General features: G+C 43.0%; 1 pseudogene; it reads left to right on the forward strand.

Moving 5' to 3' along the window:
• The first annotated feature begins 2,426 nt into the window (after positions 1 to 2,426).
• On the forward strand, positions 2,427 to 9,282 carry LOC129398210 (large ribosomal subunit protein eL29-like; annotated as a pseudogene).
• The last annotated feature ends 2,459 nt before the right edge of the window (positions 9,283 to 11,741 follow it).

An 11,741-nucleotide genomic window follows, 5' to 3' on the forward strand; every position in this document is an offset into this window, starting at 1 on the left:
GTGAATCTGACGATTATGCATCTTGGGGTTGCTCTCCTCGAGGATTATCTTTGTGATGTTCTCTGTATTTCCTGAATTTGAATGTTGGCCTGCCTTGGCTAGGTTGGGGAAGTTCTCCTGGATAATATCCTGAAGAGTGTTTTCCAACTTGGTTCCATTCTTCCCATCACTTTCAGGTATACCAATCAAATGTAGATTTGTTCTTTCCACATAGTCCCATATTTCTTGGAGGCTTTGTTCATTTCTTTTTACTCTTTTTTCTCTGAATGTGACTTCTCACTTTATTTCATTAATTTGATCTTCAATCACTGATACCCTTTCTTCCACTTGATCGAATTGGCTATTGAAGCTTGTGCATGTGTCACGAAGTTCTCGTGCCATGGTTTTCAGCTCTATCAGATCATTTAAGGTCTTCTCTACACTGTTTATTCAGTTAGCCATTCATGTAACGTTTATTCAAGGTTTTTAGCTTCCTTGTGATGGGTTAGAACATGCTCTTTTAGTTCGGAGAAGTTTGTTATTACCGACCTTCTGAAGTCTACTTCTGTCAACTTGTCAAAATCATTCTCCGTTCAGCTTTGTTCCATTGCTGGTGAGGAGCTGCGACCCTTTGGAGGAGAAGAGGTGCTCTGGATTTTAGAATTTTCAGCTTTTCTGCTCTGGTTTCTCCCCATTTTTGTGGTTTTATCTACCTTTGGTTGTTTACGTTGGTGACCTACAGATGGGGTTTTGGTGTGGATGTCCTTTTTGATGATGTTGATGCTATTCTTTTCTGTTTGTTAGTTTTCCTTCTAACAGTCAGGTCCCTCAGCTGCAGGTCTGTTGGAGTTTGCTGGAGGTCTGCTTCAGACCCTGCTTGCCTGGGTATCACCAGCGGAGGCTGCAGAATTGCAAATATTGCAGAACAGCAAATATTGCTGCCTGATCCTTCCTCTGGAAGCTTTGTCCCAGAGGGGCTCCTGCCTGTATGAGGTGTTTGTCAGCCCCTACCGGGAGGTGTCTCCCAGTTAGGCTACACGGGGGTCAGGCACCCACTTGAGGAGGCAGTCTGACTGTTCTCAGAGCTCAAACGCCATGCTGGGAGAACCACTGCTCTCTTCAGAGCTGTCAGACAGGGACTTTTAAGTCTTCAGAAGTTGTCTGCTGTCTTTTGTTCAGCTATGCCATGCCCACAGAGGTGAAGTCTATAGAGGCAGTAGCCCTTGCTGAGCTGTGTTGGGCTCTGCCCAGTTCCAGCTTCCTGGCTGCTTTGTTTACCTACTCAAGCCTCAGCAGTGGCGGACGCCCCTCCCCCAGCCTGGCTGCAGCCTTGTAGGTCAATCTCAGACTTCTGCGCTAGCAGTGAGCAAGGCTCCATGGACATGGGACCCACTGAGCCAGGCACGGGAGAGAATCTCCTTGTCTGCCAGTTGCTAAGACCATGGGGAAAGCGCAGCATTTGGGCAGAAGTGTCCTGTGTTTCCAGGTACAGTCTGTCATGGCTTCCCTTGGCTAGGAAAGGGAAATCTCCCGACCCCTTGCACTTCCCGAGTGAGGCGATGCCTACCCTGCTTTGGCTTGCCGTCTGTGGGCTGCACCCACTGTCCAACCAGTCCAATGAGATGAACCAGGCACCTCAGTTAGAAATGCAGAAATCACCCATCTTCTGCATTGATCACGGTGGGAGCTGCAGACCAGAGCTGTTCCTGTTCGGCCATCTTGGAACAGAGACTCATTATTTATTTTTTACAAGATTTTTCTTATAGAGTTTTGTAGGTGGTTTCTACATAGTAAGGATATTAACCCTTTATTATACATGCTGTAAATATTTCCCCTTGTACATTATTTGCCTTTTCATTGTTTTTGGCATGTGGTTTTTCAGAAAGTTTTATTTTATAAAATAAACTTTCTATTTTGAAATAATCTTTGGAATAATTTTAGATTTTCAGAAAAGTTGCCAACATAATACAGAGAGTTCCTGTATACCTTCACCCAGCTACCAGTAATTTTTTTTTCCCAGCCACTAGATCACCAAGGATCCCCTAATGTTAACATCTTACATGGCCATGGTACATTTGTCAAAACAAAAAAAATCCCATAAGATTTTAAATATTCATGGTTCCAGAGAATCGAGCCTTGTTCATGGTTCCAGAGAATCAAGAAACTGATACAACCTTCATCTTCCTGTGATGAAAAATTTTGTTTAAAATTTGGTTGATTAAACTTTGATCTTGGCTCACTGCACCTCTGCCTCCTAGGTTCATCCTACTTCCACCAACCATGAGTTTATGTATTTCCCTGTGAGAGTACCAAAGTCTATTTAATTCATAATCTTTTGAAACATATCATTAATAGTTTATTAATAGTGCTGTAGAACTCATTTTACTACAAGTAGCTTTTCTCCTCCAGTGCCAATCACTTCGGGAGCCACAGGTTATGGTGCAGACATGGCCAAGTCCAACAACCATACCACACACAACCAGTCCTGAAAATGGCACAGAAATGGTATCAGGAAACCCTCATCATAAAGATATGCATCTTTTAAGGGGGTGGACCCCATGTTCCTGAGGAACATGTGCTTTTCCAAGAAGCACAAGAAGGTCCTAAAGAAGATGCACGTGCCAAGGCTATCAAGGCCCTTGTAAAGCCCAAGGAGGTTAAGCCCAAGATCCCAAAGGGCATCAGCTGCGAGCTCAATCGACTTGCCTACATTACCCACCCCAAGTGATAGATGCAGGAGGCAGATAAGGAGGTCCCTAGAGAACCTCTGACCCGCCCCACAAGTGTTTACATCAGATGCTTTTGTGCAGATGAGGGAACCTGCCCAGGGTCTTGTCTGTGTATGCCTGCAACGGACTGGAGACCCACCTGTGCACTGGGAGAATGGGGTAGAGCCATGGGAATTTCGTGCCTTGTGTAGCGGGGAGGAGCCTGGCCTCTTCAGCTCATGTGGTGGCAAGGAATCAATTTGTGACATGGGGGCCTGTTAGAAGGACCCCTCTTGCTTTGCTGAAAGTTTTTTTTTCTTTTAGCTCAATACATTCCACTTTACTCACCATTCAATGTGCCTGCATGCCTAAACTTTCCCAGTCTTGTGACAAGAACCTGGTTTTAGCTGAACTAAGGAGCAAAAATTCTGCAACATTTTGGTGCCTGAACAGGGACTTGAGGAAGGGTAAGATGTGAACCAAAAAATCTTTTTCCCTTTTGCTTCTAAGTCTTTTTGTCCTCAGACTTCTTCTGAGGGTAGAGGCAACTGTGCACCACCTGACCCCAGTGGCTGCAGGCTCCTGCAGGATGAATGGGCGAATAGCAGCTCCCTGCTCCCTTCCTGGCTGGGGCTGGGGCTCCCAAGGTTGCTGCATGGCAGGCTGGCCAGCCTTCCCTGCTATGCATCCATGGAGTCTTCCTCTTCCCTGGCCAAGGGGTCCAGCTCCATCAGACAGCAATTAAGTTTCTCTCCCTGTTGCAGGAATCCATTTGCGTAAGAATAAAAGGTTCCTCCCAAGGCATCTTTTTCTTTTCTCCACCCTGTCAGCAGTTAACATAGCCCTGCATTTAAGCTTTTTTTGCTTTGTTTTGTTTTCTTTTTCTCCACCAGGTCAGGAATTAACTTTTAAGTGAGGCTTTTTTATTCTTTTTAGAGGGCATTTTACTAGGCCAGGACCCCAACTAACACAGCTAATATTCTCTGTAAAGTTTTAATTATGAAAAAGGATTTGTGAGGTTTGTCTTAAGCTGTAGCCAATCTGGTGTGCTTTGCATATCTTTCTGTATGGTCACTAGCAAACTTTGCTGCAGGTCTCCATCTTGTTTTACATCCGTGGAAGTGTGACCTGTAACCACAAGACAATGCTTTATTTTAGCATCTGCCATTTTACAATGGCAGCCTAGGTTCAATCCTGGCTTAGGGAATGAGTTCTTTCTGGTTTGACGTCTGCATTACTTTTTTGCCATTTGTTGATTCTCTTCCCCTCCATGAACTGCCTTGGATTTTCCTTTCTCTGAGCTTTTAATAAAGTTTGAAAGCCAGAAATATTGGCTGCTTGGCATGGCTAAAGTTGGATAACAAGGGATTTAAAAGGACTTTCTTAAAGAGTGCTCATCTTAATTAAAAGTAGATATCCAAGTTATGAGTATATTTAAAATGCCTTTATGTTTTTCTCTTCTTTTTTTTTTTTTTTTTTGAGATGGAGTTTCACTCTTGTTGCCCAGGCTGGAGTGCAATGGCATGATCTCAGCTCACTGCAACCTCCACCTCCTGGGTTCAGGCGATTTTCCTGCCTCAGCCTCCTGAGTAGCTGGGATTACAGGTATGTGCCACCACACCCAGCTAATTTTGTATTTTTAGTAGAGATGAGTTTTCTCCATGTTGGTCAGGCTGGTCTCAAACTCTTGACCTCAGGTGATCCACCCTTCTTGGCCTCCCAAAGTGCTGGGATTATAGGTGTGAACCACCATGCCCAGCTGTGTTTTTCTCTTCTTGAATCTTGTTTTGCTGGAAAACGGTTTTTTCTTATTAACTGAAATATTTTTCTCCATTTGCCTTGCCACTCTTAATGCATGCATGAGAGGGGAGAGGCTTCTGTTTTCCTCATGGATCCCCAGGAATTAAAGGCAGATGGATCCCTGTCAAAATCTGTTTTTGCCTTCCAGCTGTATTTGTTTATTAGGCCCTAAAAATGGCATATTTTCCTAGCCTTGTTCTTAAAGGGCTCCACCCAGAGGCCAATAATCTATTTAGGAGATGGCAAATGAAAAATCTTATGGCTACTGGATTTTCTTTTACCTCTCTGTTTAGTAATACAGGTATTGTGTATGTGATGTCTACAAAAAGAGCTCTAATTTATTGACTTAAAGAAGGATAAAGACTTGGATCAAATTGTTTTTAAAGGGAAGATAAAAGCTGTAGTACCTTTTAGTTCATGTGACTTTAATCTTTGAGAAATAAAAACAGCCTTAAAGATTATTGGTAAAATGCAGATATTGTCAAAATGTAAATTTTTGCCTGGGGTTATAGGATTGTTTTGAATTAGGTAAGATAAAACTAAAAGTTTAAACAAGTTATGGAAGGTTTCTAAAAAATTAATCTTGCAAAATAAATTCTGTGTGTGAACATTGACTACATTCAAAAGGGTTATAAAAGGTTTTTGATTTTTTAAAAATTTTTGAGTCACCATTTTGACAAAATAAATAACTTATGGTAATCTGGAATTCTGTTTTATAACATCAAGTGTTTTAAACCTCTAACATATTTAACAGGCTTCCCAAAATCAAACTTCAGTTTCAAAATTGTCTTTCCTGATACCTAGCTTTTGGATGCTACAGAGGGCCCCTGGAGCATTCAGAAGAGAGGTAAACAGGATTAGTTGACATGTTTAGGTACATGGGATTTCCAAATTGATGTTTAATCTTCTTCAAGTTATATTTTAGGACATAATATTAATACATGTTCCAAAATTATGTGGGATTTTAAAAATTCTAATGTCTGAGTATATGCTATCAATCACAATTAAGGTTGTTATGTATTGTAAATCACGGGGATAACCAAATTTCTTTGTCAATCATGTTTCTGACTGTAACTACCCTGGACATTTTGTTATTCACAGACGATTTTGTCTTGTTTTGATCCTCTTCAAAAGATGATTATAATCAGCTATAGAATTTTGACAGGTGCTCTCAAATGGAGGTTTCTGATAACTTTGGACATTATGACATTGGAATAAAGGAAAAACATACAGGACTCATGAAGAGCTGAAATGTTCACGAATATCAAGCAAAAAAAGAATTAACCAAATTGACTAAACTAATAGAGAATTAAAATAATCTTTTTGACTTTTGCTTGGAAAATTGCTGATCCTTGTTTTCTCAGAGTCAAGGAAACTTATTTTGAACTATTTATGGCCTTTAATAATTCAGTAAGCTATCCTCCTGTGAACAAAATTTGGAGCATGTTTGTCTCCCTTTCTCTGCCTGGCTTCTCTGGAATTTGGTTTTGTTTTTTTCTTTTGGGGATGGAGTTTTGCTGTTGTTGCCCAGGCTGGAGTGCAATGGCATGATCTCAGCTCACTACAACCTCCACCTCCTGGGTTCAAGCGATTCTCTTGCCTCAGCCTCCCAAGTAGCTGGGATTATAGGCACCTGCCACCATGCCCAGCTAATTTTTGTATTTTTAGTAGAGATGGGATTTCACCATGTTGGCTAGGCTGGTCTCGAACTCCTGACTTTAGGTGATCCACCCACCTTGGCCTCCCAAAATGCTGGGATTACAGGCATGAGCCACTGTGCCAGGCCTAGGATTTGGAAACTAGTTGTGAGTATTTTTAACTTATGGCAATATTGTTGTTTGCCTCAGTGCAATAGGAATCCATTTTCTTTTGCAACAGGATGTGATTGGAGAAACTGGTTGTTTTACCAAAGCTTTGATTGGATGAGTATGCTTCCCTTTAAGGAATCACGCTCAACTTGCAGAGCTGATAAAAGCCCCTTGGGAAAACTGGCCTCATACCTTGTCTACACATTCCCTGTACAGGGTTCCTAACCTGTGGAGAGTAAAGAATGTCGCAGTCCAAGAGGCCCAGGAACCACATATTCTTGGGACCTCAAGAAGGGAGGAGTTTACCCAACTCACAGGTATTTGAAGGTACAAACCCATGGCTGGGCTCAGCTTTAGAAAGTCCTTTCTGAGATTCCTTGTGGAACAGAGTTCCAACAAAACCAGTCTAAAAGGGTTATACAAAAATAATTATTCTTGTTGCATTTTATGCAAATAATCAGGCCAAGTATCAGACTAAAGTCTATTTTGCAAACAACTCAGTCCTATCTTGATATGTTTTTAACAAAATGAGGACTGAAGAGAGAGAAATTATGTTTTAAAATTTATCATATGTTTGTCATTAAATTCTAGACTCATTAGTTGTTTTTAAGTTCTTGCCTACATTTTATACTAACCTTGCTTTTTCTTGTGAACTAACCAGCAATCCCTGGCTGCAGCTCAGAAAGGACAAAAGGGATGGATGATGTAAAAATCTGGATCAATACTCTAGTTCTGAGCAATTATTCTGTGAAACCTGCCAGGTGATGGGAATAAATAGAATGCCCATCAACCAGAGATTTCCTTTTTGGGAAAGTAAGACCAAGGGAGTTAACTAAAGCCAAGCCCCACATACCTAAATCTCAGCAAGCATAACTATAGCCACCAATTATCTGGGCATGTCACAGGACATCCTTTTCTCTCCCTTGTTCGAGGAGGGCTTGATTCCATAGTTTCACCTTAGCATTCAACTTATGATAAGGAGTCCATGCAACACTGCCTCCCCCTTCCAGAGACACATTTTTGTCCCAGACTCAACTCCAAGCTTTGGATTGAAGCCCTAGGAAATAAAACTGGGTCTGAGGGATCCAGAGGCAGATGATAATGGAAGTTAAAAGGCACAGCAGAGTGTGACTGATTCCTGCTGATTAATCCAAGCTTCCTGTTTCATGGATAAAGGTTATGTTAGTATCCATGGCATAAATGAGGTCTAGAAAACTTGAAGACTACTGATAGCAGATGAGATAGGGCATATGTTGGCAAGAGCGGATATTGCCACCCCCTAGGCCCCCCTGTTAACATGAGTGAAAGCCACTTTGACACCCATGGGTGGCACTCTGTCACAGTTGCCAGGAGGAACACCTCACTTTCTCTCTCCCTCATGTACCCTGGATATTTTCTAGGAAGAGAAGGGAACCTGGGATGCCTTGCTCCCCTCTTTCTAGATGAGTAGCCATTCATCTTCAGTCTGCACCCCTTTCAAATGCATCCTGAACCCCTGGGGCTCCTTTGAAAAAAAAGAAAGCCTTCTTTTTTCCTTTTTCCTTCTCTGTGCTGTCTTCACTGATAGGTAATTGTGTCTCTGTACTACGATATACTCTCCTTGGATACATCTTCCAAACTGGAAAAAGTTATTTTCCAAACCTTAAACTCATTGGCTTAGGATTGGGCTTGGGGGAAGAGAACCCAGAAGCCTGACATGCTGGCAAAAGGGTAAAAGCTTTTTATTATCAGTCTGGCTTTTGGCCTGCCTCTCCTTGTGCAAACTGGTAAAAGGCCTTGTGGTTTTTGCACTGTTCTTACCCTCCTTTATTTCATTTTGATACATGTTTTCTAATAACCCAGGTTGTCTCTTCTCACCTTCAGGCCCTCAAGCTCCAAAGGATCATGCAACTTGGGACTTGGACGATTTCCCCTTTTCCTGGGGACCCTTAGATAGGCCTCTGAGGGAGATCTGATTGCCGTTTTCCTAAAACAGCACCCCCTGTCAGCATGAAGCAGTTAAGATTGGTCTTCATCCTTATCCTTATCTTTGTTTGTTTGTTTGGTTTGGTTTTTTTGAGATGGAGTCTCTCTCTGCCGCCCAAGCTGGAATGCAGTGGTGTGATCTCGGCTCACTGCTTGCTCTGCTTCCCAGGTACACGCCATTCTCTTGCCTCAGCCTCCTGAGTAGGTGGGACTACAGGTGCCCACCACCACGCCAGGCTAATTTTTTGTATTTTTAGTAGAGACGGGGTTTCACTGTGTTAGCTAAGATGGTCTCGATCTCCTGACCTTGTGATCCACCCACCTCGGCCTCTCAAAGTGCTGGGATTACAGGCGTGAGCCACTGCAACCAGCCCCTTATCTTTATCTTTATCCTTATTCTAAAGGCAGTTAGATGGACTTCTTTAGAGGCGGAAATAATAGATGCAGGAGGCAGATATGGGGAGGGGTCCCTGGAGAATCTCCGAGCTGCCCCACAAGTGTTTACATCAGATGCTTTTGTGCAGATGAGGGAACCTGCCCAGGGTCTTGTCTGCACCTGCCCGCAACAGACTGGGGACCTGCCTGTGCACTGGGAGGATGGGGTGCTGCCATGGGAAGTTCACACCCTGTGTGGGGGGAAGAACCTGGCCTCTTCAGCTCATGTGTGGTGGCCTGAAATCAATCTGTGAGGTGGGGGCCTGTTAGCAGGACCCCCTCTCACTTTGCTGAGAGTTTTTTTCTTTTTTGCCCAGTAAACTCCACTCTACTCACCCTTCAATGTGTCTGCGTGCCTAATCTTTCCTGGTTGTGTGACAAGAAGCCAGTTTTAGCTGAACTGAGGAGCAAAAATTCTGCAACACAAGGTTGGGAATTGTGCTTGTGCCTGCATTGCCAAGGGTCTCAGACTCTGCCAGCCAAAGGCCAAAGGCAAGTATTGAAGCAAGGCTCAGGCTGCAGCTCCAGCTTCAGTTCCAGCTTAGGCTCCAAAAGGTGCCCAGGCTCTCACAAAGGCTCCAGAGTAGAGACCTCTGTCTGCCAATGTGAGAACAGAAGGACTAGTGTGACCCCTGGGCTGCCCTCTGCATGGGGCTGATGTCGTCCAGTGCTATTTGTACAAATAAACCCGAGGCAGGGGGACAAAAAGCACTACAAATAACCCCGTTTCTACAGGCAAAGGCATTCAGAGTTTTGAGTTGGAAGTGCTTTAGAATCTGGTATCTCTACTGAAGGCTTCAATCTGTGGTTCTTTCTCTTATGGTCCCATATAGTGGCCTACTCACCCTACCGTTAGGCTATCTCACCTTCTGGGGTTAAATGGCGAGAAAGTCGAATTGTGCCTGACATCATCTTCATAGGGAGTAATATGCTATTAAAGCACTTTTCTAAAGAGAGCTATCATCTTTCTCTTTCTGAATTACAGCTTCCTGGGGGATAGGTTGATGAAGAAGCATTTGGTCTAAAATGGTCTTTTCCTAGAGCCGAGTAGAATTACCTTGGTTAATTGGATGAAGCAGTGAACCAGGGTCTGAGGCTGGAGCTCCTGGTGCCTGCTCTAGCCCAGATCAGCCCTGGGGCTTTGTGTAAGTCGCTTCCCCTCTGGGGGCCTCATTTCCTTCTCTGCAAAGCAAGGAGGCTTCAATGATCTCTTTCTGGCTGGAGATTTTCTTAGTGATTCTCAGAAACAGATTTTACTGGGGATGATAGATCTGTGATATGTGATATTGATTGTGGTGATGATTTCATCATGGATATATACCTATGTCAAAACATGTCAAATTGCATGTCTTAAATATATGTAGTTTATAGACTGAGTTTCTTAAGAGAATGATACAGATTTAAAAATAAACATATGCAGTTTATTATATGTCATGTATACCTCAATATGACTGTTTAAAAAAATAGATTTCACCCAGCTTGTATGGTGGTGAGGAGGTAGAAATGACAATGCCCTATTCTGATATGTATCAGTTTATATTGTCAGAAACAGAAAACAGAGCTTTCTTAAGTTTTTCCTACAACTTCCTTCGAAGGCTTGTGCTTTCTCCTTCTCTAACTTCCTCTATTTATTTTATAAAATTACAATTTTCACCTTTCAAAAGACAAAATTACATCAAATTCAGTTTAAAGATCTCAGTTGGCTTTATTTGCGATTCTAGAATAGGGTAACACTTCATCCCATAAAACACAGTGAGTATTCTCATGAGCTAAGCAGAAGGGCTTGGCCTTACAGACAAAGACGGGCTGGATAACGCAGAAGCAAAAAACAAAGACTGTTAGTCTTTCCAAAGCTACTTTTCTTTTAAGGTGGGGACAGTGAGACACCACAATAGAAAAATAACTGGTTGGTTAACATCAGGTGACTTCAGGCCACATTTTTTGTGTAAGGATTAAAGCAAAAGAGATTCATTATCATGCCTATTGAAGATTTAAACTGGCCTGTTTGGGAAATTGCCTGTTATCTCTTTCTCCTGATTTCTCAGGTCAGTTAACAACCTATCTTGGGTCCTTAGCATGGGTGGCTCTGCTTTGATTTTTAGTCTGGTCTGCTGGGGTCTGGTATGGAAGCTTAGTCCAAAACAATGGCCTTCTATAATTTTTATTTGACACATCCATCCAGGGAATGTTTATTTTTCTCACTCAGGCATCATCTTTGAGTCCTTTGGACTCAGGAGTGAGGTGGGGGCGAGGCATCTTTTGGACCCCCATTATAGCTCTAGGCTCAACACTCCCTTCCATTGTTCTTCCCAGCAAGGAAAGAGAGCTATCGTGTTCCTAGCACTGAGAGTGGATTCAATCATTGAGTAGCACTTCTCAGCAGAAATTCCTTTTTGAAAGCTTAACAGTAGGGGAGATAATCAAAACAAATTCTTACAGTGGAACTTCACCCAGTGTCACAATGGATGGGGAGATGTTGTGGGGGCAACCATGGAGGTGGCTACCTATCCCTCCTTTAACACGGGCTGGAACTTCCTTTCCCCACCTTCTCCTTCTATATCCAGTCATGCACCAATTACTCACCACAGGCTTGTGTTTCTTCCAATGAAATCTCTCTTCAAGCCCATCTCAGACATTTCCTCTGCCATCCACAAGTCCAGATGTATCATCCTAAATCTTGGTTTCCCCAAGAGGCTCATATTTGACTCCCTGCTTAGAGGATCTCTGCCAGGCACCATCCTGTAAGGTTCACCATTTTCAGCATTGCCCTCATCAATCAGTTACCTGCTTAGAAACCTTCCAAGGCTCTCCATATCATCTGGTGTGAACTCCTCTCTTTGGATTGTGAGATCCTTTGCCCTCTAGCCCACCTTCTGGTATTTTACCTTCCCCACCACTCCCAGGGTCAAGTCTCTGCTCTGCTGGGCTAAGTTTCCTCCTTAACCCAGCTGTGTATCATGTGCTCTCCCCTGGTTCCCTGTCTAGCTTATATTTTCTTACCACCAGAAATCCAGGCTCTTTTCACATTTGCCTTGGCACAAAGGCT

This window comes from Pan paniscus, chromosome 6 (assembly GCF_029289425.2).
Source record: "Pan paniscus chromosome 6, NHGRI_mPanPan1-v2.0_pri, whole genome shotgun sequence".
NCBI lineage: Eukaryota > Metazoa > Chordata > Mammalia > Primates > Hominidae > Pan > Pan paniscus.